At 40.5% G+C, this 27,368-nt stretch overlaps 1 protein-coding gene across 2 annotated transcripts in view; it reads left to right on the top strand.

Annotated features, from left to right (window-relative positions):
- The first annotated feature begins 7,905 nt into the window (after positions 1-7,905).
- Positions 7,906-27,368, top strand: part of chst15 (carbohydrate sulfotransferase 15) — a 37,557-nt gene continuing 18,094 nt past the window's right edge. The window contains exon 1 of one of the 2 annotated variants that reach the window (XM_080464805.1): positions 7,906-8,131. The gene's annotated coding sequence lies outside the window, so the exon portion shown is untranslated. The remainder of the gene's footprint in view (positions 8,132-27,368) is intronic. The other variant, XM_080464804.1, reaches the window with a different exon arrangement.

Here is a 27,368-nt window from a genome sequence, read left to right as displayed (position 1 = left end):
AAAAGTGTCTGGATTTTACTGACGTGTTTACATTACTCTGTATTAATCACTTCTTCATAACCCCTCATGTAGTGCACTGTTTATTGTCCCGATCACGCCATTTCTAATGTCATCAAATCCCCAGAAAATGCCAATGATGGAAAAAGTGATCCGTCCTTCTGCTTTCCTCCGTCCATCTTTCAGCCTGTGTTTTGAGTTTCGGTTGCTTGTTTGAATTTAGTTGACGCATTTTGAAATCGTTGGTCCAAAACCACCGATGTTTGATTCATATTATGCGCCATGTTTGAAATTTTCCTAAATGAAGACATGGCAGTGCCAAATGGAAAATGTCTTGCCAAATTAAATCCAGCCAACTTACCATGACGGCAAAAACAAAAAAGGAGAAGCCATCGAGCACCGTGTGTGTGTGTGTGTGTGTGTGTGTGTGTGTGTGTGTGTGTGTGTGTGTGTGTGTGTGTGTGTGTGTGTGTGTGTGAGACTGAAGTACCTTGAGTTTTTGAAAATGTACGTGAAGCCTATTTACCAAAGTGTCCTTTGGCAAGATGGGATACATTTTGCATGGCCACTCAGAGTGTATGTGAACTTGTGAATGTGAACTACATTCATAATCAACAAGTAATAGCCCCCAATAGATTAAGCTTTTTATTAAAGAGCCACTATTATGAAGATGCATTGATAGTTTAATATATAAGCCCATGCAACCAAAGAAACAGCTTCATACCAAACATTTATTCAATTTAGGAAAATTAAAGTAAGAGGGTGCAGAATGTAACACTTGATCATCATTGCCAAACCTCTCACACAGACACACTATCTGCACCTTGAAATATAAATATTGAATTTTCTTTGAGCACCTTCAAGTCCAAGAAGAGAGTTATCTCAAGGTTAAGATGCAGACAATTAGACAGTTTCTATGCACTGACGTCCTGGAGTCCATTAAATAAATCAGCCTGTGTGGAAAGGAATGAGTGATTGACAGTGAAAGTTGCTTTTTTAAATGATTCCCGAACGCCACAAATTCATTGTTATCTCTTCAGTTTAAATTAGGAGTCCAGTGTGGAGATATTTTCTGGCACAATGTAGTAAGAGTGGTTGAGCTTTATTGATTGACGTGTCCGGAAAAAAAAAGTATTGACCTTTAAAGTTTATCAAACTCAAGTTTTCAAATTCGTTTATTTGACTGACAAAAATTTGTAAAATTTTTAACAAAAATCCACCAAATCTTCATATTTTAAGAGCTTGACTAATCATGTAATATACACAGCAGTCTAAATAGCCTCACAGTGATTAGCACATAATGATAAAACAGCATTCAGGATTCAAAAGTAAGATTATTTTAATTATTTTTCAAAAGTGAAGATAATTTTTGAAATATTCTGTAATATTGAGAATCATTCGAGCTGCAAGTTTTCTTTCACCTCAGACAGACAAGACCTTCAATAGAAAAAAGAAAAGAAAAAAAGGAAACCGTTTCCAAGAGAAACACAAGCAGGCTCATAAATCAAAAGTGTGTTTTTGGAAAAAAAATAAAGAAATCTTTGACTTTCCCTCTAGTGACTCCGGTGCCTCAGCTTGGTCATCATGTGATGCGGTTTATTAATTCTATTGAGTATTGCAACAGAAATATTCAATTTTTCCATCCAGCCACTGATTTGAAAAGAGTAGCTGGTGAAGCACGGAGAGGAACGGAGAAGACAATGGAAGGTGGCAGTTTCGATCGAAATGCCCGGTTTGCTGAAGTGCTGAGGCAGCGTTCCTCGCTGTGGGTCAGGTACCAAGGTCTGATTGAATCAAATGTCTTAAGGAGATTACAGCAAATTAACACATACTGTAATGTTTTCTCTTTAGCTCTCAGATAAACCAGTTCCAAACATCTGAACTTTGGGGAACTGCTGCGTGCTGAAAAGAAAAGAAAAGAAAACAAAAGAAAACAAAACACATGAGTGTTCAGTTAACAGCTCAGTGGAAAGTCATGAAAGTCATGAAAGTCAAGTCATGAAAATTCCATAATTAACATTGGTAATCTACAAATCTTCGGTCTCTGAATGAATTGATAACGTCATGATATTTTACTCAAGATTGAAATGATCCAATCTACACATCAACACCAAACAAGAGCCTGAAGGCCGACGGTGAAACTGTAAAGCAAATTCTTCATGCATACAAACCAAGTACTAATTTCTGCTGCTCATCTCATAAATGCATGCTAATTACAATTGAAGCATCATTAAATTTGCTTTTCAAAGAGTTTCCGATGGGCTCACTGGGCACCAATCCAAATGGACTATCGAAAAAAATGCAGGTTATTTCCTGGATTGGTCACCAGTTAAAGTCACAGACATCAGCAAGAAATTTAGAGACACCAATCAATCTCAAACAAAGCAAACATGCAAACTGCAAAGAAAATCCACTAAACCCAAGCCAGACTATATACTGTATATGTATATATATCACCTTGTGCCACACTATAATGTTGGGATTGTAGTTTTTTTCAGTTGTAATCGTTTGGTTTAGCAAAAATATGAGTGCCGTTAAAAATAGCGCATTCATTTAATTAGCAGAATACCGAGCAATGATGGGATAATATTAAGTCAGAAAACTTCACTATAAAAACATTGTTTAGTGGCTTATTGAAGCAAGACAGTGAAAGTCAGTAGCACACTTTGTGAAGCACATTTAAAGACCACAGCAGTAATTCTGATCAGCAAAATAGCAGGTTGTCATGTTGACTGACCAGTAGCTCACCATACTGCAAAAGAAATCGAGGAAATAGTTGAAACTTCCAGGTAAATTCTAAATTTCTCCTCCCTCGCTTCACTTCCTGTATGTTCCTCACAGTGGGGGAGCTGCACTGTGATATTTAAGTCTGGGTTTTGTTAGTGAATATAAGAAAGATTTTTGTTTATTTATTATTTTGTTTAGCTAAACTTGGAGAGAAACAGCATTCCCTCAAAGCTAAAAGGAAGTGAGGATAATAGTCTTTGAATTTAAATAAAGTAATTATATGGTTTTCCATGACTAAATATGCTTTACAAGCATCAGTCTTAAGTGGCAAAAACAAAAAGCGATTAATTGTGATCAATCACAGAAATTTGTGTGATTAATTAGTTATTGCCAGCACTAAAAAATATAGACATTTTCATCATGCATACTCTGTGCCACAACAAAGATAAACTTAAATTTTTTTATTTAAAGGTTAATACGGTACTATTTTCAGCCCACTCGAGATTGTGCTGAACTAAAACCCACATCTGTTTCACATGTTTTTTTTATATGCTGCCATTATAATAAATGTAAACTAACTGGTAATATGAGTGTCTATTAATTTCAGTGTGAGGAAAGGTTATTCCTAAGTACTTCACGTATGTTCATGAGTCAGCTGAAATGGACTCATTACATTGTTTTAATGTAAAGTTTCCTGCTTTTGCTGGCAGAAATTCACTTCGCGAGCCGCATTTTTCATACTTTCCATCATATTACATAGCGTGACCTTTGTGCGGCGGTTGGTGCCGGGCGGCTCGTACAAATATCATTAGGGTCGGGCTGTAATCACTGCTCAACCTTGACACACACATCATGAAATGCAGGAGATGAGTAATACTGAGGTTGGAAAGAGCCACGAGGCAGCAGCTGCCTGCACTCAGGGGAGGTGGGGGCAGACCGAGCGACAAACACATTCAGACACAAGACAAAATAAAGGCCCTTCATCTCCTCTTCATGACCAAAGATATTGGAAACACACTGTGTTCAATGGAAACCGTGAATCACTCAAGTATGAGGTCAGAAACGGCTCCAGCTGCACAAAATCCCCGACATGATTTTATCAGACATCTTTTCCAAAACCCCCCCCCCCCCCCCCCCCCCCCCGCCCTCAACGGCAGGCAAGTGCTATTAGCTTTAATCTCCTTTGATTGTCCTGCTGAGTTCTCTGCAATATTCTAAACTCTTGCTTTTCACAAAAAAAAAAATTTAAAAAATTAAAACCGTTAGATTTGCGAGTGGCATGCTGTTCGAAAAAAATACTCCTTAAGTGAACTGCGGGGGGTCTCGCTCTGCTCAGAGACCCTTTGCTGAGTTTGTTTTTCAGAGCTAAAATTGGGCGCCATGTGGTTTCCTCATCTCAATACAGGTGAGACAGAACCTCGAATCACTTCAAATCCTCACGATTATTATTGAACAAAGCACAATAACAGTCATATTTGACTCAACTACAAAAGTCAAAGCGTTTCAATTGGATCTCTTTCAGCTCCAATCTCGACGACCTGATACAATTCAGCCTGATAGGTCATTTTGTGGTTCTCTGATTGGATTCGGAGGCATAAAAATATAACCGTGTCGTGAACTGCCACAAAAGAAATTTTATTTGCTGGCCGCAAATATTGCACAGGTGATGCACAGCGATGAAGGAAGAAATCGTTTAGAGACAATCCTGCCGATTTGTTCTGTGGTAAACCCGTTTTTTATAGAAAGCAATATTGGTATGTGTGTGTGTGTGTGTGTGTGTGTGTGTGTGTGTGTGTGTGTGTGTGTGTGTGTGTGTGTGTGTGTGTGTGTGTGTGTGTGTCTGTGTGTGTGTGTGTGTGTGTGTGTGTGTGTGTGTGTGTGTGTGTGTGTGTGTGTGTGTGTGTGTGTGTGTGTGTGTGTGTGTGTGTGTGTGATGAAACAAGAAATTGAATGCCACAGACAAACTGCATTACCTGAGATTCCGGTCCCAGTTTTTGGTGATTCATTCCTCTTGAATTGGCTTCAAGCTAAAAAACAAACAAACAAACAAACAGATATACACACACACTCTTCACATATTTCGTCCTTCATAATGTGTGCAATGAACGACGCAAAACAAACAAAGGTATATTCAATTTTCTGAGCTCACAACACACGGTGAGATGAAACAAACACATCCAGCAGGCTTTTTCTTCTTCTTCTTCTTCTTCTTCTTCTTCTTCTTCTTCTTCTTCTTCTTCTTCTTCTTCTTCTTCTTCCTGTCTGTTTCCTTTTCAGTCATTTCCACTGGGCTTTCACAGAATCAGAGGCAGGCTGTTGCTGAGAGGCATGTCTGACTGGAGACGTGGGGCACGCTGCGAGCAGGGTGACTCATGTGCTCTGGATGACTTGCTGAAGAGAGACAACCAGCCATTATACAATCACTTCATCACCACCATCATCATCATCATCATCATCATCATCATCATCATCATCATCACCACGAATGACAGGCGGCAAGAAATTCACATTGCGAGGAGATAGAAATGAAACTTATAAAAAAATAAAATAAAAAATCATCCCTCGGGCTGTTTAGTGCAATAAGCAGAAGCATCTACGGAATATTGGCAATATTGGTTGGGCGCGTATGAAACTAACATGTGGAAAACTACATGATGGTGTCCATTAGAACAGCAGTGATGATGATGATTACTGACTCAGCAGCAGCAGCAGTAGCAGAAATGTGGCAGCATCACTGCAACACGATACGAGAACATATTTCCCAGCTGAGGGTGCGCTTAAGTGAAATTCCGCCCCCCCCCCCCCCCCCCTCTCAAAAAAAACTAAAAAACTTGTGGGATGAAGTGCGACCGCATGCTGCACGGCCGCCTTTGTTACTCTTTGATTGGTCTAGCTCTGAAACGTCCAGATGCATCACGATGAATCAGCTCCCACGTCTCTGGTTTTTGCCTGTTTGGCCACAAAATGTGCAGAAACTGAATCACTTTGGTTAAAAAACAAAACAAAACAAAACAAAACAAAAAGACATTTTCACATGATTGCAATGTTGGTTTTTACTAAAACAAAATAAAATGCATTCTTTTATACTTGGAAGCAGCAGTCATTGTTTGAATCCACTCTGTTTTAACTACTGTTCCTTTGTTGCAACTCAATTATGGTCCAATAACAACTTCGTCCAACATCAACAGCTGCTGCCACAATATGGAAACGTAGAATGACCATAGTAAAGAATGGTCAGCTCAAATGTATTCAATAATATGAAAAGCACCATCGCAGTATTACCATTAATAGGAAGAAATAAACTATAAAATACTGAATATTCTTTGGAAGTACAGGCATCATTCATATTATATCTGAAATCATCAAGTTTCTACAAGAAATTCTCAAAGACCCTCAAAGGCATAAAGTCAGCAGTGTAGTTCAGTCTCCTGATACTTTCCAACATCCATGTTTGTGGCCTCAATCCCACTACATTTTCCAAGGATGTGGGAGTAAAATGCCCAAATACTGACTTCTAAATTTTGTTTATGACCTCCGGTATGTAGCTATATATTGTATTTTTATTTGAGGGAAAGGGACACGCCACGCAACAACAAAACAAATTCAGGAATGCTGCAGCTGTGTGGCATATCTCACCACCACGAGACAGCTGTTCTTCAAACTCAAAGCATGTATGCACCTAGCGGTGAGCTTTGGTAGTGCGTGTTTAAAACAAAACGGCAATTATTATCATAAAAGATGAAATAGAAATACACTTCTATCAGCCACCTTTTATATCCAAACATACTATTCTTATGTGTTTTTTAAACTTCAATGCAAAAAACAATCTTCATTTCACTTTTTTAAATGGAAATTTTAGGAAAATTAATATAAAATAAGTCATAACTTGTAACAATTAGCCAATCAATGCATTTGCGAAGTTATAAATCTGTTTATTATCCTTTATTGTAGCATGATTTTCACTAAGACTTTTTACTGTAATAAATAAATATATGACTTATTTTCTACAATACTCTTATGTTTGATGAGGATTTTCCATTGATATGTATTTATCTTTCTTTGATGCTGATTTATCCAAGTCAGAATCACGTGAGGCGATCCCAGCTGGTGGCACAAGTTGAAAACAGCGTACACTCTGGACTTGATGCCCGTCCATCACAGGACAAACAAGAAGAGACAGACAGTCACGTTGACTTAACACACACTCATGTTCACACCTACGGCCGACTCAGAATGTTTGGGGTTTTTTCACTTTGGGAGGAAGCTGGAAGACCTGGATGCGTGCACAGGGAGAACGTGCAAACGCAATGAAATAGGTTTTGAGGTAATGACCGTCAGTTTTGTGATTTTCGAGCCTCACCACAGCAAGTCTCATGATCCTCCACACTGAAGGTTGAGTAGTGGCTCACAAACACAGTAAATGATGGTGTTTCAGGGGTTTTTCTTTCCACATTGTAATATCCATCCATCCACCCATTCATCCATCTATCAATCTTATATACTGTTTTATCCTGTGCAGGGTTGTGGGGCCAATCCCACATGAGCGAGGGCAGGATGAACCAGTCTATCACAGGGCAAATACAGAGAAACAGACAACCACACACACACACACACACACACACACACTCAGAATAACACCTTTGGGCAATTTATTGTCACCAATTAATCTCACATGTAGGTTTTTGGACTGTGGGGTGGAAACCGGAGCACCTGGAGAAAACCCCCACGCACAGGGACAATATGCAGAATGGCCATTTCTGTGCTTGAACTCATGACCTTTGCAAACCACTGCTTCATGTGCAGCCATGTTGAAATATTCCTGTATACATTAATCCTTGTTAAATCACTTCTATTGTATTTTAAAAGGTGCTGGAAGCATCGTATCTAAATGTGTTTTCGGTAATAAAATAGAATAGAATAGAATAGAATAGAATAGAATAGAATAGAACGTGTTTATTGACAGCAAAAGGGAATTCTTGAATTTGCAAATACTATTTATTCTTTATTCTCATGCTGTTCTGTTGGAAGAGCGATTATTAGAGCTCTTGGTGGGGGATTCCTGCTCCCTCCCCTGTTTGCCCACTCTCACCCCTCACCCCACGATCACTGAGAGAGAGAGGGCGAGCGAGCGAGTGAGCGAGAGAGAGAGAGAGAGAGAGAGAGAGAGAGAGGCTGACTCCCACCGTTCATATCGGCAGCTTGTGAGAGAAGCGGAGGAGAAAGACAGACTGTCACACAGAGACTCTACAACTTGTTCTTGAAAGCCCGAGCGGAGGAGAGGAAATCACAATTGCACGGATTTACAAACGCAATTAATCCCGTAACCAGTGTCCGGAATGGAAATATATAGGAGAAGTTGTTTAATCCGGTTGCTCGCGTGAGGGAAGCCGGTTGGAAGAAACTCATGGTAGGTGTTTTTTTCTTTCTTATAATGATTATCCGATTTTCTCATTTTGTTTGCGCGATTTCATCTGTATGATTGTCTTTATCGCCTTATTCTCGGGTTTCCAGTGAAGTGCGTAATTACGCGCGGCGGGTGAAGTTCGTGCCCCGTGTTTTTTTTTTTTTTTTTTTTTTTTTCAGACTGTCTGTGGAAGCAGCCGGTGCTGAAATGGAAAAGTTTTTTGGGCTGCTCATGACTGCGTGTGCGCCCTGTTTAGCCTACAACCGGAGACATCACCCAGCATAACGGGCTCCTTTCAGCGTGCAGGCGCCCGCTGCCCGCATAGAGAATGAATGGGTCACTATGTATTCTAATCTAACTCAGGAGTTGGCTCGTCTCCGCTCGCTTTAAAGGAGCAACGTCGCTCCAGCGCGCGCCTTGTCGTGGAGGATAATCGGGTCCGATTTTTATCAATCAATCACATCTCATTATGATCACTTTATAGAGGATCGGTTTGATTTAGAGCTTAGGTTGTTTTTTTTGGTTTTTTTTATTGAATATGAGGTTTCCATTCATGAGATGAGGGTTTTTCAACCGTGAGAGCCAAAACAAAAGGATTTCCTGCTGACCAATGGGAGCAAGGGAATCCTCTGGAGGGACGAGTGGTCCTCTTCTTCTCTTTGTCCATACCTGAGACCCTGAAAAACACAACCCACTGCTGCCAGGCAAAGAAGGAATTGACTGGGAGTGTGTGTGTGTTTTCTTTTTTTTTGTGCAGACAAACACAGACGCGCTCATTCTGTTTGATTTTCTGCAGCTTCATGTGGAATTGCGCGCACAGACGCGCCTCGCAGCTCTCGTTCATATCGAATCGTGTTATGAGCGACTAGTGATTCCAGGAGCCATCAAAGCACCTGCTTATGAATCAGTCCAGACCAAAACATTTAAGAAAAAACTAAAACAACACACCATTAAAAACACAGAAAAGCTCTCACTCCTGAATTCACAACAGTTTTGCCGATGAAAGCTCTGTTTTCAGCAGAATCTTCTGCATTAAGATGCACGTCTATGATTGCAATAAGGAGAGCCACGTGAGGGGATTGGTTAATGGTTGAGACATGGCCCCAGGGTGCATCACTACATCCCTTTAAAGCCAACCTCATCCCACCTCCATCCACTTCAACTTTCAGCCTGATTAACCCAACTTACACAGCGCAACAGTTTTTAATTACTGTACTTTAGCTTTCAATTAAGCACATTGTAGCTGCTTGTTATCAAATTTGCCACGGGGGTTTAAAGGGACTTAATTGGTTAAAAAAAAAAAAAAAAGAAGGATAAATGGAGAGGCAATGCAGAAGCAGATAAGACACTCATTATTCCATGTGAAATATTCCACAATCAAGATTGTTCCCACATTTCATAAACATGCATATTGGGTTAATGGGCAACTCTATAATGACCATAAAGTTGATTGTGAGTGTGTTTGTTTCGCCTGCAATGGATCAATGACTTACCCTGCCTGTGACCACAGTCAGCTGGAATCAACTCCAGCCTCTTGCCACTTTAAGTTGCATGTATTTGCATAGATAGATGGAATAAATGTGCAATGTGTGGATGTATTTTTGGTTTTGATAAATTGTAATTAAGATTCTTTGTTTTGAAAAGACTGAATAGTTGTTCAGTTAAAAACTTCATTACTTATAACCCTGAAAAGCATCTGGAGCCTCATCAGTAATGGCTAAAATAGGCTTTTTAGAGGCAAAATAAAATAAGTCTCTTCTTGTAGAGCTGGCCTGGTCCAAAAAACCAAAATAGCCATTTTGGTCAAATCTTTAGGAAAGTGCCTATGTTTGACAGCGATGTTGACACCCTATGATTAGACATATACACTATGTACTGCATGTGAGTGCGTGTGACAGGTTGTATAGCTGTTTGCAAGTTGACACAGGGTCTGTGTGGGAAGGTGAGCTGAGATGTAGGCGCTTGTGAATGTGGTGGGGATTCTCTTTCTCACTGCAACATATCATTATACAGCGAGTGGGATGGATGATTAGAATGATTTAAAAGCCGCGGCTGGGGGTAGTAGTGTGCGTGGCCTCCAGCACACACTGCGTTTTGTTGGAGCTCGTTTCATTGCCCCCATCGCAGATTTCTGTGGAGCGACTGTGGCACTTTGATGAATTACTCCATCCACAATAAGTAGAGCTGTGATATGTATGCTTGACCAGTCTTGATTTAGACAACTCTTGATGTCTTTAGTGGTTTAATGAAGTGTTTGTTTGTGAAGATCTTAAAAGATTGAATTAACTCGTGCCATACATCTTCTGTCAGTTACGCAGACGAAAGATGTTTTTTGATGAGCCTGATTGCATGCGAATGTGATCACAGCAGGACGTGCAGCGTTTAGGAAGAATGTTCCATCGCTAGTTTTCATCCCAGATTCCTGTGATAATGCTTTTCTCAGTAATAGACCAGCCGTAGACTTCTAATTATTATGACAAAGAAGGATTGCCTTTGCTATTGAAATCTTTGTTGGAGATTTCTCAAGGGAAGGGAATTCAATTGAAGTAGCACAGGGACTCTATGGGAATTCAATTGAAATAGCACAGGGACTCTATGGGAATTCAACTGAAATAGCCTTTTCAAGGTCACTTCATCTTGAAAACGGCAAAGAATTTGGCAGCAGGCAAAAAGCTCTTTTCAGACTCATGAATTTAAGGCCATTAAACACTGACATTAATAAAATGTGGCTGCTTCTTAAAGCAAAAATGTAGAACGGTACAAGTTAGAAGGACGACGCAAATGCATTTTGTCTTTCCATTTTGCAAATCATGCACAATGGAAATTGTGCATCGGAGCTTCTTTTATGAGTCGCAGCATTTGAAACGAAAACATTTAATGCAAATTGCTGTGAATCTTACAGTTATTGTCACAAAGAGTTACCTCTCTGGCACTGTGGTTCATTCACGTTTAACTTCAATTTTATTTTGAAGCAGGATGCTCGCTCCATAGCTGCTCATAAATCTCCATTAGACTCATGCTCTTGTCGATGCCCTTAAAGTGTAATGATTTATCAAAACGAAGAAGAAATCAGAAGCAATAAACATTGCGCGGAATCATGTTTGGGACTTCCCGCCAAATTCCCCGGCCACACTGCTGAAAAACAATAAACGAAACATAATGCCCATAGTTAATTTAATTTCTTTTCTTAAGCTCATATGGCAATCTCTGGTCCACATAGCAATTACAACCAAACAAAAGAAGGGTGATGTATTGTAGCCAGAAAGCCAGAAGAAGCAGAGATATCTGGGGGAGGATGCGGTGGATGGATGGATTATATGCAGTGGTTTCATCCAAGCATCTGCTATTTAAGTTAAGTGAAGAGGCATTAGGAGGAAGCGTAGCAACAGGAAACATGTTGGGTTCAGGGGGAAACCTTTTCCCAGCAGGTTGTTTTCTTTAAAGATTTTCGAAAATAAATCACGGTGGAAGAAATAGCACGGGATTAAAACTATTACTATTACCAAACCATACTTTTTTTTTTTTTTACTGAATGACTGCACAGTGATGAAATAAAATAGTAGAATGAGCTTTAATAAGAAAATGAACAGTAACAACAGGTGCATTCAATTGCATTCTGCATATGAAGACCTTGTGTAAGGATCCCAGCAGCTGTTAACTAAAGCATCTTATAATTTGGAAAAAAGATTAGACATTCAGTGGTAAAGCTGGGAGGTTTGATGTGACTCAACCCCTCTGAGGGGGGCGTCGTCCTTGCACACTTTTAAACCCATAACCTTCCCGATCAGTGGCTATTTAAAATGTTTATTCTGGAACAGGATGTGAATCCAGTCATGGTCAAATCATCTGGTGTTGCTTAGGTGCAATAGGAGGTTGTTCTCTTCACATTGAGCTTGAAGTCACACGTGCTGCTTTTAGAGTGAATACAGATCGACCTATTCTGCCATTTTAGCAGGGGGGGATACCAATAAATGAGTTTTGTGAGAAAAGTGTAGGACAACTCCTACCCCCCGCCCAAAAGTCATCTGACTGCCCCCAGCCTTTACGTCTCACCCTGAAAACCTCCAACCAGCTCTGTAGATATTCTGTCCTCTTTGTTTTCCTAGTGACTCATGCATTCTGGCCGTGCTCTGATAACTCTGACACCTTTTTTTTTTTTTTTTTTTCTGGCTCCAGACCTCCTTTTTCAGCCTGAAGCAGCACTTTGTGTTTCTCAAATGAAGCATTTGACCTCTCTTTCAGGGGTCTTTTATTTCAGTCACTGCTGCAGGATTCACAGTGTCAAGTCGCCATCAGGGGCCACTCTGCAGGCCACCTCGGGGGCAAGAGGCACACAGACAGACAGTCCATGTGGGCCCTCAGCCCACAAAACCATATGAGCATATTTCCGAATATGCTTTTCCAGCTCGCCAAGGCCGAACAAGCTGCGCCCAAGCCAAGCCAAGACGCCATGACGCGTTTCCACGGCACCGCACGGACAAGTATAGCCCCCCGGAGCCACGGCGCTGTGGTCTTGGTAGCTGAGGAGGCCACAACTGACCCGCAACGTCGCGAGGCAAAAGTCATGTGTGTGTCTGTCTGTGCTGTTGAACAGAGGGAGTAATCTCCGTTTTTCTTTTTTTTGGCTGTAGCATTTAGTTTCATACCTGTATTCCTTGTTTTAAATTATCACCCTTATTTAGCCGTTTACCGAATGCTTTCAAGCGTATTGGAGCTCTGTTACATTACTGCTGATGTCAACAGAAGCTTTCCTGCTGTTGCTGCTTCACATTGAGAGCTTTTTCCTGGCAGGCTGGCCGGGGTGCTGTCACTGTGGCGAAATCATTGAAATGGTGATGCGTTGGTCACTTAGGTATGGCTTCATCAGCAATGCTATGCTCATATAAAAAAAACAGGTGTAATTATCCAGGTGTGGACATGTACTCTGCAGTGTTTGGACACAGGCTCAGTTTGAGAGATGTCGGGTGTGGGGGGGGGAGGGTATTTGGCGACAGCCACAGCCTGCAGACGACAGGCTCTCACTGTGGTTTAAAACCAGCACAAGTTCAACACATCAAGGTAAGCAACTTCATCTGAGTCTGAGTCTCTGCTGTTCTAGAAAAAAAAACACAACAAAAAAAAAAAACACTGAGGAGAAAGCACAGCTTGATTTGGTCATGGCTGCTTCATGACATAGTTCGGTCCTAACCAAACCACAATGGAAAAACCCGATCATCATTGAAAAAAAATCTACATTCCTACAACAGCTCAATCAACAGTTGAGGGCCATCTGCTTGGAGTTTACATGTCAGGACACTAGTTAGTGGTGTTTTTTTATTTTTTTATTTTACAAACACTGAACAACCTTTTAGTTGTCCTTCTGTGTTATAGATAGAATGGTACAGGCCAGGGATCTGCAACCAACGTCTCTGAAGCCGCATGAGGCTATTCAGCCCTTCTTTATTGGCTCCCTGTGGCTTTCCCAAAACGATGACGAAATAAGCATTTTTTTTTATTGCGATTTTTTTTTATGTAGCTCTCATCTCATCATCACACTATGAAGTGACAAACGCGACTCTTATATGATCTCATGGTTTGTCTAAAGATCCTAACTTAGCCATCATCAAACAATAAAGGCAATGCTGAAAGTGAATAACGGCTAAAATGGCCAAACAGCTAAAGTGGCTAAAGCTGTTTAATACAATGACAAAATAATGGCGCAGTAGATAAACACTTTGTTGGAAAAGTGCTGTCAAATTGAAAAACAGCGAGCGGAACCAAAAGCGCTCAGCAATTATTATTGCTGTAGATCTATTCGCTTATGAGCAGAAAAACTACTGACTGTATATTGTTGAGTAGCCAGGGCCTGTATGGTGTATCCTGCTTATGGTGGTTGAGTAGCTCCCATTACTCAAGTTGGAATAAAGCAAATATAGAATAGAGGATAATTTAGCGCTGACATCTGAAAACATACAGTGGATAATTCGTTTAATTTTTCTGTAAAAATGTATCATCGATAGTTAATTGAAAACAATCGTTTGACATAGAAATTATAGTTTGTGAGAGCACTTTTCTTTCAAGTTATCCCAGTTAAAGTGGAGACAGTTTGACCACTGAAAGGAGAAGCACACTGATTATCTTTTTACCTTGGCACCTGTTAGTCGGCCAGATTTAGATTTAACAAGTGAACATTTTTCTTTTCATAGCTCCCGATTCAGAAGCAAGAAAAACAGGATTCAAACAAGTTTGTCAGAGGCCAAATTGTGATGTCTATATGACTGAATCAGAGCATCTGTGAAGCTGTTCCTGATCTGCAGTATTCAAAATAACAAAACTCTTAAAACAACTGTGGCTAACTTGGTGCCCGATGAAAAAGAGTCCATTCCTTTATGGGTTAGGATTTGTAGGGTACTCGTCAATGTTTCTAACGAGTTATAGTCAACGAGTATTGTTCTTTACATGCATGCATGTGTGGTTTCATTACAAAAACAACCAACAGCGCCAAACCGTGGCCTGGCATGCTAACTACACCGTTTTTAGTTTGAGTTAAACGCAGAAATCTTCTGAAACGAACGAGGCGCTGTCACTTGGAACGTTGTCGTACCTGATATGGTAACTCGTTCTCCGTCCGTGCTTTTATTGCTGCCGCCACATTGACTGGACGTCGCCATCTTTGATGTGACGCATCAACGCAGTTACTAATCGACATATTTATGTCAACACATCACCTTGGTACCCTAAAAGTCTGACATATCAGTTATCAGGATTTTTTAGTCCGTGATATCGGCATCGGCCACAAACAAATGTGCCAAACACACAACGTATGAAAAATAAGGTCTGATTTGATTTGTACAATATAAGGTGGCTGGTCATAACATTATAGGTCATAGCTTTTCCTCATAAGGCAGAAAAATAAAGAAAAATGTTAATAATGCTTTCAAAGCATGCCGACTCCAAAACGCCTGTCACCAATGACCACTTGCTGCGTACATTTTTACAGACAAAAGTCCTGCTTTTGTAAGCGTGCGTCCATGTGAAAGCTATAGCTGCAGTTTTAGTCGGGATGATCTTTACGGGAGACAGTATCCGGCTGCTTTCCAGCTGTGCTCAAGCGTAGCAATTGGGTTTTTGAAAATAATGGTGCATGCAGGGCGGCCAGTGATGGATGGGTCCTCCAGTGAAGTTATGTTATGTATTCCTGATGAGAGCAGTGGATCACCGGAGAGGATTTATGTAGCTGTGGAGGAGCGTATGCCAGAAGATGTTGTGTGTATGAAGTAGCGGTCCGAGGCCATTTGTCACCGAGATTGATGAGGTCCCGGTGATTAAGCTAACATACTGACAGACATTCATCTGCTTTATCAAGTGGATGCCTTTCATAGAAGTCTTTGCTCCAATGTCATTGACTTTAGTAAACAATGGAAATTGCAGTGCAAACTCTCGCGCTTCAATCTCTTTCTTATGTAAAAATGTAACCTCCAGCCGCAGTGTTAAAAGGTAAATATACTGAAAGCAGCAATTTCTCTCTAACTTGTCCTTGTTCCGTATGCAGATTTACTTATTGTCATCCGTTTAGATGTCACACAAATTCCTGATCAGACACACAAAAAAGGGAGTGATTGCAGAACATGGAAACATTTGGCAAATGAAAGCCAACAACACATTTTTCAAAAAGCATGTGTTCACATAACCTTTTATTGAGAAGGTAGGACACATTTCCTCAATAACACGGGAATCTATGTGTTGTCTGGACACCGTGCTGGGACTCTGAGGTGCTGACTAAGAAGGCAAGTCTGGCAAACCTCAGTTGCTGTGTGTCGCTGCCAAGTTGGGGGTCATTGCTTGTATTAATGACGCATGGGAAACTAAACTGGCTTTTATTTCCCTCACCATCTGTACCCAGTTGTGCCATAAAGATTGATTCTGGCAAACAAGAACCTCTTTTTGCTGATAGTAGTTTGATTTATGAGTGGTCCTGTGCTATGGAAGATATTACTTATGCAAATCAAGTCATGTCGATATCCATGTTTAGAGAGGAGCTCCTTTCTTCAATATATGACTTGTTATTTTTCATTGAGTGGATGTTGAGTTTCTTGCAAGTTGAGAAACACAGAAACACCTTTCAGTTTAGTAAATGAGGGACATTCAATCCTGAAAGCCCTGGTAAGAAGGAAAAATCAATAAGTTTGAAAATAATAGCAATTAATGAATAATGGAAAAAACAATTAAACCACAGAGAGAGCATGCCGCCAGATATCTGCATTAGTATTTATTTCCATCAAATTTTCATTCGGATTTAGTTTTTTGTTTTAATTATTATTTAAAAAAAAACAACAACAATAAACTCCCAAACAAGATCAGTGAAAGTAAATGACTATAGTTAGGTGCCCAATATGGGGCTAAAAATAAACTAGACATTACTCTTTCTAAACACTCATGGTGCTGTTTCACAGACAAGATTTTTCAAATAGAAGCTCCACCAGTGGGTCATAGACGCTTTCAAGTGTTGCCATGGAATCCCTGAGGTTAGCAGAAACAACCAATGTTAGTGTGCGTGTGCGAGTCCAGAATCTGTCTTCCAGATGTCACTCTAATGGGCCTCGGCACAGACCTGTGGAGACCTCGACAACGTACCGTTCCACAGAGACACATGTTCATTTTCCAATTACCTCTGGCTTTTCCTTTTAAATGAGCAACTCCTAAGCTCTTCGATACAGCCATCCCTCACCGCGCCGAGTGTGTGTGTGTGTGTGCTATTTTTTTATTTTCTTAAAAATTTCTGAATGACCTACAAATCACAGAGATTGCTCTAATTTCACCTGTCTCGCCGCTTTTCTCTCGCCGCTGATCTGTAGACAACTTCAATTTGTCTTTACTCCATTTCAGTAGTGATGCAAGTGAACAGCTACTTAATTGGGTGATTATAAAGGCCAACAGCAGAAGCCCCCCCCCCCCCCCCCCCCCCCCCCCCCATACCGGAGCTAATTCTAACCAAATGAGACGTGGTGCCTTAACACGCACGTGCCACTTGGCTTCAGAAGTTCAAAGGTCACCATCGAGCTCCGTTTACCAGGCAGCCCCGAAATGTCTTGCTGGAGTGTGAGGTGCACCTGCAGAGCTGTTTTTTTTCTTCTTCTTTGCATCGAGGACAGACACTCCGACCCGGCGTGAGTCGCAAGGAATTTGTATGAATGTCATTTTCATCGGCACGGCCATCACTTTGTGGGATTATCCCTGAAATGTTAATTTTAAACTGGAGTTTTACATCTCTGCAAGCAGCTGCTGCCAGTACGAACCTCTGGCGTACCGGAGAAATTGTTGCACTTTGCAAGATGGATGTGCTGCTGTAGTTAGACTATCCTTCACCCTGTCTTCATTTATCGGGATGTGGCCAAGCAGGTCGAATTGTGTTTAACACTTTTTTTTTTTGCTATAATCTCCTTCCAGGAGTAAGTAGTAAAGGACGGATGTATTATTGTGATTTTCCTGACACTCAAATGACACTGTAAGTAATCTTTTTTTCCTAGAGGTGGAACATATTGGCAAGGTATTAAATTAAAATACCATGGAAATAATCCTACGTATTACAAGGTGGAACTCTTTCTGCCCAACCTTAATTTGGAGTTTTAACCTGCATGTTAATTCTGCAGAATTTGCTTTCATTATTACAGAGTCAAATGTGTAATGTTGCGGGGGAAAACGACAAAGTTCACCGTCTCATAAGCTGGAAATCCACAGGCCAAGTTAATATTCATCCATCGGGATGCCCACGGGGGTCCTCCCTAAAACTGCGAGCGCTAAGCCAACCGGCTCGGTAATAGCCTGGGTTTTGTTAATTCACACATTTTCTTGGCAGTCATAGGCTCACACTCAATCCATGCATACATCCCTATCTGGCAGGGCGGTGCGGCACAGCTAGAGACGATGCGCAGACTCTTAACTAGGTGTGAAACGCTACTGCACGAGGATTACTGTACGACTCTTGGAAACCCTTGAGAAATCGGGTAATTAAAGAGGAAACAAAAAAAAACTGCTTTGGAAACATCACAACCTGTGGTGATTCTCGTTATCGTCACACATGTAGTCGCAGATGGGATGAAGCCATCTTTAATAATCTGGCCTACTCCAGTTTGGTGAGAGGCGACGGCGCCTGAAGCGGATCAAGTTCATCTAAGTTGTCGCTGCGGAGAAAAGCTGAATGTCTCCGATTATCCTGCATTAACTCCTCACAACAGCAGGATTCCACAAAGGATGTGTTTGTTTGTTTTTGGGAAGGTGGGGATTGTCAGCAAGTTTATTTCTAACATTAGTCACAGTCTCAAATGTAAACACGTTTATTTACTGGAAGCAGGGAAAAAAGCAGGAGAAGAGAAAGTTTTCTTTTATGCACCATTCCATTTAACAAATGATTTCCTCTGAAGTTTTTCGTGTATGTTTCCACATTCCTCAGTGATTTCACCTTATTCAGGTTCAGGGCAGCATCACTGTTTACATCTGTCTGTGGGGCAGCTCCTCCAACTGGTAAATAAATGTGTCTACTGGGAGGAGTTATTTACTTGCAAACCGACTTGAGGAGATGAAAGTTTGTGTAACTTTGTTTAAGAGAGTTTGCGGCAGGGCGGCAAAAGTTTTTTTTATAGCTGATGCTCATTTTCAATCAGCTTAAATCTGTCCACAGTTTTTCTTAATGACTAGACCTAGTTCTGGACTATAACACATTAACTTGTGTCATCATCACAGTAACACTGTGCCAGTCTGCTAAATGTTGCACAGCTGAATCCAGTTTGAAAGCCTTCAGTTTTATACAGGATTCACAGGATGATTCTGTTTTTTTAAACTATAAAATTCTCCATTTGTGTCTTGAGTGAATGAGTGAATGTGATAGACCATGTAAAGCGTTTTGGGACTGCTCAAGCAGTCGAAAAGCGATATATAAATTAACAATTATATGTATTAACAATCCACGTCAGTACATTTTTGAAAACATTAGATGATTACTTAATAATGTAATAAAGTATTTTCCTCTGTCTTTTTATTTTGCTCTTAAATCCCATGAGTTAAAATCCCACTTAAAAATTCTAGCTTTTACATGTTTACAATGCGCACTGACTGAATGAGGCTACAGAGGCCGTTAATAACATCACCGCATTGCAAAAATGAGAGATTTATGGCGTTACATTTCTCCTAATATTGCATGTTCTTTCTGTTTTAACTAAAAGTTTAGCAAATGAGGTGCAGTTGGTTGGTGGCCTTACATTATTATTGAAGATCCCAAGCTTTTCTTGTTGAAGAAAACATCTTAAAACCTATTTTCTGCAACAACCGAAACACTTTTTTTTCTCCTACTTTGATTTTTACTCTAGTGATGCTACTTTCAGGTTGGGCCACAAAAGTACTTACCGGTAATCCCTGCACGACTCTATAAATTAGGAGTAACACTGTCCAGTGTTATTCAGTGTCACGAAATGTATAAACTAGAAGTTTAGGACCTTTATCTAACATGCAATGTTTGATCTGCTGGTTCTCAATAGACAGTCTTCTCAAAACAGATCAAATCAGGTCAAGTGAATTTAGCTATATATGTCTTGGAAGACATTTTGCTCCTTATCCACATGCTTCATCAGTTCATGCTGTTCCCTCGAATGGCCAGAATGAACAACCTAGTGAGGAGTACTGATTTCTTATAAAGAAAAACCTAAACGTTTTTGTCCTTTTTGGAAGAAACTCCAATGTGTCTCTGCCCTGCGGCACTCAGTCTTCAGCCCGAGGAGAGTAATTGTGGTATGAAGTTACCATTTAAAGTACAAAATTGATAGGTTACAAATTGAACAGCATCTGTCTCAAGTCGTGCCCGAAATCAGAAAAGCAGGAAGTCAGACAGTACGTAGGCAGTTGAAGGTTAATTGGTGTGATTGTCTGTTTCTCTGTGTTTGACCTGTGATGGACTGGCGACCTGTCCAGTGTGTGAATCTGCCTTCACTTATTGTCAGCTGGGATCGGACACTGAGTTGGGTAAACCATGATAGAAGATAGATGGAAAATTGTGGCCTCGCAGGAATTGGTCTAAAAATAACTCCGAATGACTCTTAGCTCAGCTTTCACCGCGATGAATGTAAACTTTCACTTTCACTTTTAATGTCTTCTGTTGGGAGGAGACGCTCTCAACACTTTGATCTACATATTGCATTTTTCATCTTAGGCTTTCACGATAGTCCCATTGAGTGTTTAGCAGATATATAATATATTCATAGATGCAGAGACATGCTATAAAGACATCTTGGTTTACCAAGCTGAAACATATTGTGATTCTAGAGTAACACAACGTTTACAGATACTCTATATGTAGTTTTGGAAGTGCTGCCAATTTGGCGACTTCTTTGTCTTTTTCGTCTAGTGCTATGTTCTGTTCCCCTAATCATCCCCCATTTTTTAAATTAATTTTTTGGTTAACCGATTTGGATCAGAGTGATTTCTGCTGCTCAGTGGGTTCAGAGGCATTCCACTGGAAGCGGTAAACATACCCATTGGATTAATTACTGCGTCTTTTTTCCTCTGGTCTGTCTGCTTCTTCCCATAAAGCCAGATTAAGAGCTGATTGAACTTTGGTCCACATGTAGGGAGCCGGCCTGTCGGATCACATCAAGAGAGCGAGGCGGCGAGCAGAGCCAGGTGTTGGCGGAGTGGAGACAGCCCGCAGCATCCCGACCCCCTGTATGAATCTCTAATGGTTAAAATTGCACCGGTAATGTGCAATGTAAGTAAGGTTATATTTCTATTTGGGCTAGTTGTTGTGAAACTTCGTTGTTTCTTTTAAAAAATCCAATGTATTTGAAAACAGGCATTCATGAGTGGCTAATGGTGCTTGATGTTACAAGCTGCAATTACCAACCACAATGCTGCGAACTTAAAACACCACAAATAAACCTTGAAGAGATAGAAAAAAAAATGCAAATAAAATTGCATTCACCCACTCCCACGCAGCACTGAGCATCAAGTGAACATTTCATGACATTTCGTCCACTTTGACCGATGGAGAAAATACCTTCTTTGTAAGTTGCGATGGCACAAGAAGCAAACTGTTCCTATGCTCTGTCTTCTATTTTCAGCCAGACGGATTAATATTCCAGCAAAATTTATCAAAAATAAACCAAGAACATCTACTGACGTAAAACTGAAACTAAAACAAGGATGCTTAATAAATCACACCAAGACGAGGATATCTCAAGATGATGTTATTATTCATTTGGGGATAAAATTTCTAAAGTTAGATAATAAGTTACAGACACATCCCATCTAACTTCAACCTGATAAATTATTCATTGGGAGCTGCTGTGCGAACGCAGCACTGTTTTGCATATGCCCCTCAAACCTGAAGCTCCGTTTCATTCACACACACACACACACACACACACACACACACACACACACACACACACACACACACACACACACACACACACACACACACACACACACACACACACACACACACACACACACACACACACACACACACACACACACACACAAAAAATCCCTGATTGTTTATTGTGTTAAAGACGCAGCTCTCCAAATAAAATGATCGCCCTTTATTCACGACTCGATGTAAAGTGGACTCCCTCATCCAGGAAAAGAAACTCTGCCTCCCCTCCTGCCGTCTTCAGTCTCGGTTTATCATGATTGTATCTGTTTTCATGTAATTCCGTTTTTCGTTAAAGAGCAAATCACGCTTTTCACAACACATCCATTACCACGATGAATAATTTAAAAGGAAGTTATTGTTTTGTTTTTTTTTCCTCTCTTTTTATATGACACCATCAAAAGCACTTATCCACCTCAGAAGGAGATCTGGCTGTGGGACGCTGCCAGAGAAATTAAAACGATGAATAAAAGATAAGATGGAGGAAAGTGCTGAACTGGGACTCTGCCTGTGATCTCAGCTGAGCAGCAGTTATGAATGCAGTTCAGAGGCCATGTATGTCTCCGCCCCCCTGCAGCCAGAGGGTCCTGGAGGCCGTGTTGATAATTTGAGCAGGCGGCTCATGGGGTTGGGTCGCGGTCAGGTCCTCGGGGTCTCCGGAGGAGGGGGGGGGGGAGGGGCCTGGAGATTAGATTCTGATCTTTTGCTCAACAGCGTGTGAGAACTAAGGGAGTGTGATGGATGACTTCTCCCTGAGTAATATGACAAATCTACTCTAAGCCACAGCAAAAACAGATCCCCATCTCGCTCTTGCTGTTGTTACATGGTTTTGATTTACATGATTGGACTGGACTGCCGACCCTGCAGGGGCTGGAGAAGAAGTGACATATGGGACAGGTCACTCGATTGTCAGACGTGTATGTGCTACACTGAAGACACGTAGCCAAACGCAATCCTATTTCCAGATGTTTCTGTTGTACTCCCAAGCTATTGTAAGGATTAATTTCACACTTCAGTGGCTTTACACTCACCCGTGCTGCTTTCTGCAATTGATTTAATTTATTTAAGAAAATACAACACAGTTAAAGCCCACATCTTTCATTTTCACACATTATATTAGATGTTCATCTTCATGATTGCAGTGGGGCTTCATAAAAATCGATCATATAAATTTAAATTCTTTGAATTATCAGAGAATATTCATTTACAGATTAAGGGCGTTTTTTTTCCCGAGTGTATGGAAAGCGATTCTTTATTAACTCCTGCGTCTACTGCTTCATGCATAAAGCTTTTAACGCGAGGAGGGAAACACAGGCAACTGTTCGCTTTGTCGCAGACCATAGTATCGCCACCCATCAGGAACACACCTACATCAAAACACACATAGCATTTTCTTTTCTTTTGGAAGTCAAGAAAATGAGGAAGGAAAGCAACACCACAGATTCCAAACCAAACCTGCAAGTCATCAATGAGGAAAACCACTTTATTCTGTACCGCTGTTAAAATATTCAGGCAAAATTAAAGTATATGAACAAATGACAAATTTGATATTGTTAACAAAGTATAGTTTAAATTGTAAATTGATACAAAGCTATTTCTATAATGTATTTCATAGAAACTCGCTGTTCAGAAGAAGTTTGTGGTAGTTTGTGTCAGGGGAACCTAGTTTAAACGTGTCGTTTGGTCTTGATAACATGAACCCTGGTTCGATTCCTGGGTCTGCACAGTCTCTCTGCAGAAGTGTGAAGGCTGCCCTCTAACGCCCCGTGCACCCTAAACGTGAAGCTGCTTGCAAATATGTTCAGATATCATTCGATTCAAGTCAGATGGAAGCCTGAAGAGCACGGAAGAAGCACTGCACATGACCTTTGACCTTTAACCTTACAGGTTTAAAGACTAGAATCCAGCTGCTCTTTTGAGAGCGACCGCAAAGACAGAATATTCTCAAAAGAAACAATCTAATATTCATAATCCATAAAAAGAGCTTTTCATTTTTCAAGACACCCCCCCCCCCCCATGAAATAAAGTCAAGTAGAAATGACGTCAGCCGTTCTTCACCGTCACCCGTCCGTCAATCAAGCGGTTGATGAATTGTCACATGTCAGACTGAGTGTCCGGGTTGCGCCGCCCTCGCGGTGGCTTCAGACTGAACTGCAATTATTGTGAGTGGCCTGGTGGAAAAACATTCCTCTTTGCCCTCTGACTCAGTGAGGACAGTCTCTTTGTTCCTCCTTTTTTTTCTTTTTTTTGACAGCTTCTGTCACATTCTTCCCCCCGAACGGCGCTTCCTGTTCTTTTTTTTTTTTTTTGGGTGGACTAAAATCCACTTTCTCATCTCTGAAAGAAAATCTCGAGGTGGCAGCAGTGACGATGACCAGATGGATTCACAGATGTAAACATACCTCTAATGCATTTCTTCAGCTGACGCTGACTTTAAAAAACATTGTTTTATTTTTTCTATGTAAATGAAGATTATAAGAGGAAAGTGGTTAAGTCTGCAGGCGGTAAAGACATTACTGTCTGAACAGAGTCATTAACTGTCTCTTCTATTCTTCAGTCTTTGCATTGGAGGATCTGTAAGTGGTCCTAAAGGGAACATGGCCAGATATTGTTTGTAGTCAAGGCTGTCCTTGGATGACAAAGTTTTCTCTTTTTTTGTGTGTGTGCATGGTTGAAATCAGCCTGTGAGAGTTGGATGAGAGTACTTTTTGGGCATCTGCCCACAAGAACTTCGCCGGCAGAACATGCAGTTCTGTTCTGAAGGTCCCCCAAGTGTCTTCATGGCAGAGTTTTTAGTCCACTCTATCATTTCATACTCCTATTTCAGATTTCTTTACACCTTCAACAAAGCAAAAATAGCGAGATGTTTTTCTTTTTTTCTTTTTGTTGTGCATATTTGTTCCTGGTGTCACAGTTAAAACAGTCTTCAAGTATGTTCCATATTTCCAACTGTATAAGGAAGAATAATCAGCTCTGCATTTAATGCCTGCAAAAAGGGGGTAAGGGATGATAGGTTTCTCAGTTCATTTGTCTTTAAAGAGTGTTGCATGGTTTGGTTCATCCTGCTGCCTGTATTATTTATAAAGCACACTGTACATCAAGACAAGAACCATTTTTTATTTTGCCCCAAAAAAGGAAATTGACATATTTAAACTTCAAATAAAGATAATGGTAAATGAGCTATGTTATGGAATATTCTATATTAATGCTTAGAAAAACATATGCAGATCAGACAGTATTGTGTATCTGAGATGAATAAGCATTAATATAGAATATTACATAATAGTTCTCCGACAACAATTAAACTTTGTCATACATTGTTTGCTGATTTGCAGAGAAAGTCCCATCCAGGTGACATTTTTCACCTGAAACTGCAAGATATGAGACCTTCTGACAGAATGTCCACCGTGCAACAACATCAATAATGCAACTAAAAGCATTTTTTCCCCGAATATGTAATTATATGAACACTGTGGGGCTTTGAAGACCACTCATCTACAGAGCATGAAAATGTCTATTTTGTCTTTAAATCCTTCCTTTCTCATCCACTTCAGTGAGTTCACCCATGATTAGAAATGGGGGCGAATGATCAACAAGGTTTTAAATTTTTCTTTTAACTGGTGACTTGAATCAGGCGAGCTCGAGCTTATCGACTCGCTTTGTACTAAAGCTCATATAACATCCCAGCTTGCAAGCTTTTATCTGCCTGTTGCTTCTGAAGATAAAGTGTAACCTGTCATGCAAAGTCAACAGCACTGAATAATAAAAGACAACCTGACATTTAAGAGGACCTCTCTCTGTAGCTTGTCTGAGGACAGAAACATATACTCAAGTAAACCGTCTCATCAAGTGTTTTGAAAGTTCCCTGCATCCCATTTATTATTTTTTTAAATGAAAAACAAACAGGAAATGTTTGATTTCCTCTGAAGACGGGTTCGTCTTATGTCTAATAGAAACCTTTTAATCTCCAGCAGTCAGACACAACAACGCAGGGTCGTCCATGAGGAAAATGAAGATGTTTCAATGCTTTTCTGTGGCAGTGAGTTCTGTAGCCTGAGAGAGAGAGAGAGAGCTCGTGCTTTGAATCAAAACAAAAAGGGGTTTTTCAGGGGCCCATCAGCAGGCTATGTAATTAATTTTCTCCATTTGAAATACCAGAGAGCTGAGGGGAAGTAGGACAGCGTGCCCACCATGGCTCAGACTGCTTCTCCAGCCAGGTATAATGATAATTCCCTGCTGCGGCTTGGACATGAAAGATTTAACGGTTGTGGAGTGTTGTTGTCATTCCTATTGTCTGTGAACATTTACAGTGGATATGACTACTCCTAATGGACAGCATAGAAAAAGGAACACTATGACGAGTCGAGTGAATTCTTGTCTCCTGTGTGACCACTTGACCATTTTCTGTCCAACACAATCACTGCCAAAGGAAGCAAGTTCTCATCCTCAACGGGTTCAGATTTGATTTTGATTTTTGACAGAAAATGGCTTAAAAGTGTTCAACAATAGCTGTGGATTGGAGCTTTCAGACAATACAAAGATACTCTGTTCATCTCCTCTGCAGCTTTTCGTGCAAACACATACAATGCACTGAAGCCAATAAATAAACACAAAGAAAGGAATTGTTAAGGGGAAGAAGAAAATGTACAAAAGAGAGCAGCAATTAGCTGCTAATGTGGGAGATCGGTTGTTTTTTTCCGGAGTGAGGGGGGGGTTGGGCTGCTGGGGTCGGAGCAGTCGACTGACTTTAAACAAATGTGCCTGATTGCCTGTGTCACTGGTGTGTCCCTGAATGACAGGGTAGACAGTATGGGGAGGTCTCCTTCTGATGAGTTATTAAAGCCGTGGCCAATTCCATTTGCGCCACACAGAGAGGGAGCCGTCAGCCCAGCATGCAGGCCATTTCCACCGACGCCTGTGTATTTGAAGTTAATTACAGTCATTATGATTTTGAGTTATCTGTGTGGTTTAATGTCTTTGAGCCTCTCAGTTACATTACATTTTTTGACTTCCTAACTGAGCAGCATTTCATTTCCTTTCCAGTCTCCACAAAGTTGAAAATTGACAGCTAATGATGTTGTAATTTTTTTATTTACCCTTTGATCAAGCTTTCTGGTCAATAAGTCATCCGTCATAGGCATAGGAATGTGTCTTTTATATTGTTAAAAAAAAAAAAAAAAAAAAAAAGGTTTGTTAAACGTCCTCCTCTTGCAAAAGTAATTCAGTTCTTTAATTAATCTTGATTTATGCCCCAAAAGGACCCTGCCACTCTCTAATAAACAAGCCAGTCCTCAATTATTAATGATTTTAAGCCACTGACAGACTGTTAGTGCGACACAAGTAATTTGACAAGGCAGCTTGTGTCATCTATTTGCAGACGTAATTATCAGCGTGCAAGTCAAGCTAATAGTGTCTCATCCCTTGTTTGTTCACTGGGCAGCATGGACTGGTTGATGGCGTGAATATTAACATTATTTCTGATTGCATCGCAACAAAAAAAAAAGGCATCCCTGTTATAAATGTGTATATAATCAACAATAAGTATAAGGGATTGCTCCACTGCAATGGACCTGCTGGTAAATCTCATCAAAAAAGTAACACCAGTGCTTATTGAATTACAACAACAAAAAAACATGCACACGGTTTTTGAATGAGGTTCTTCCAAACATCTTAGAGACCACAGACCTCTGGATGAAAGCTTCATGAAATCCCTCGGTCTCTTCGTGTGTCCCCAGAGAGAAAAGATTGATTCACACATCACTGCATTATCATGCAGATGTATCAGATGTTATATCCCATATATGTGTTTGAGTCATGATCCTGCAGTGCAGCAACAGCCAC

Source organism: Lipophrys pholis (genome assembly GCF_963383615.2).
Source record: "Lipophrys pholis genome assembly, chromosome: 1".
NCBI classification, from domain to species: Eukaryota; Metazoa; Chordata; class Actinopteri; order Blenniiformes; family Blenniidae; genus Lipophrys; species Lipophrys pholis.
The sequence above is the reverse complement of the archived record's forward strand: the minus strand, read 5'-3'. Positions and strand labels throughout refer to the sequence as shown.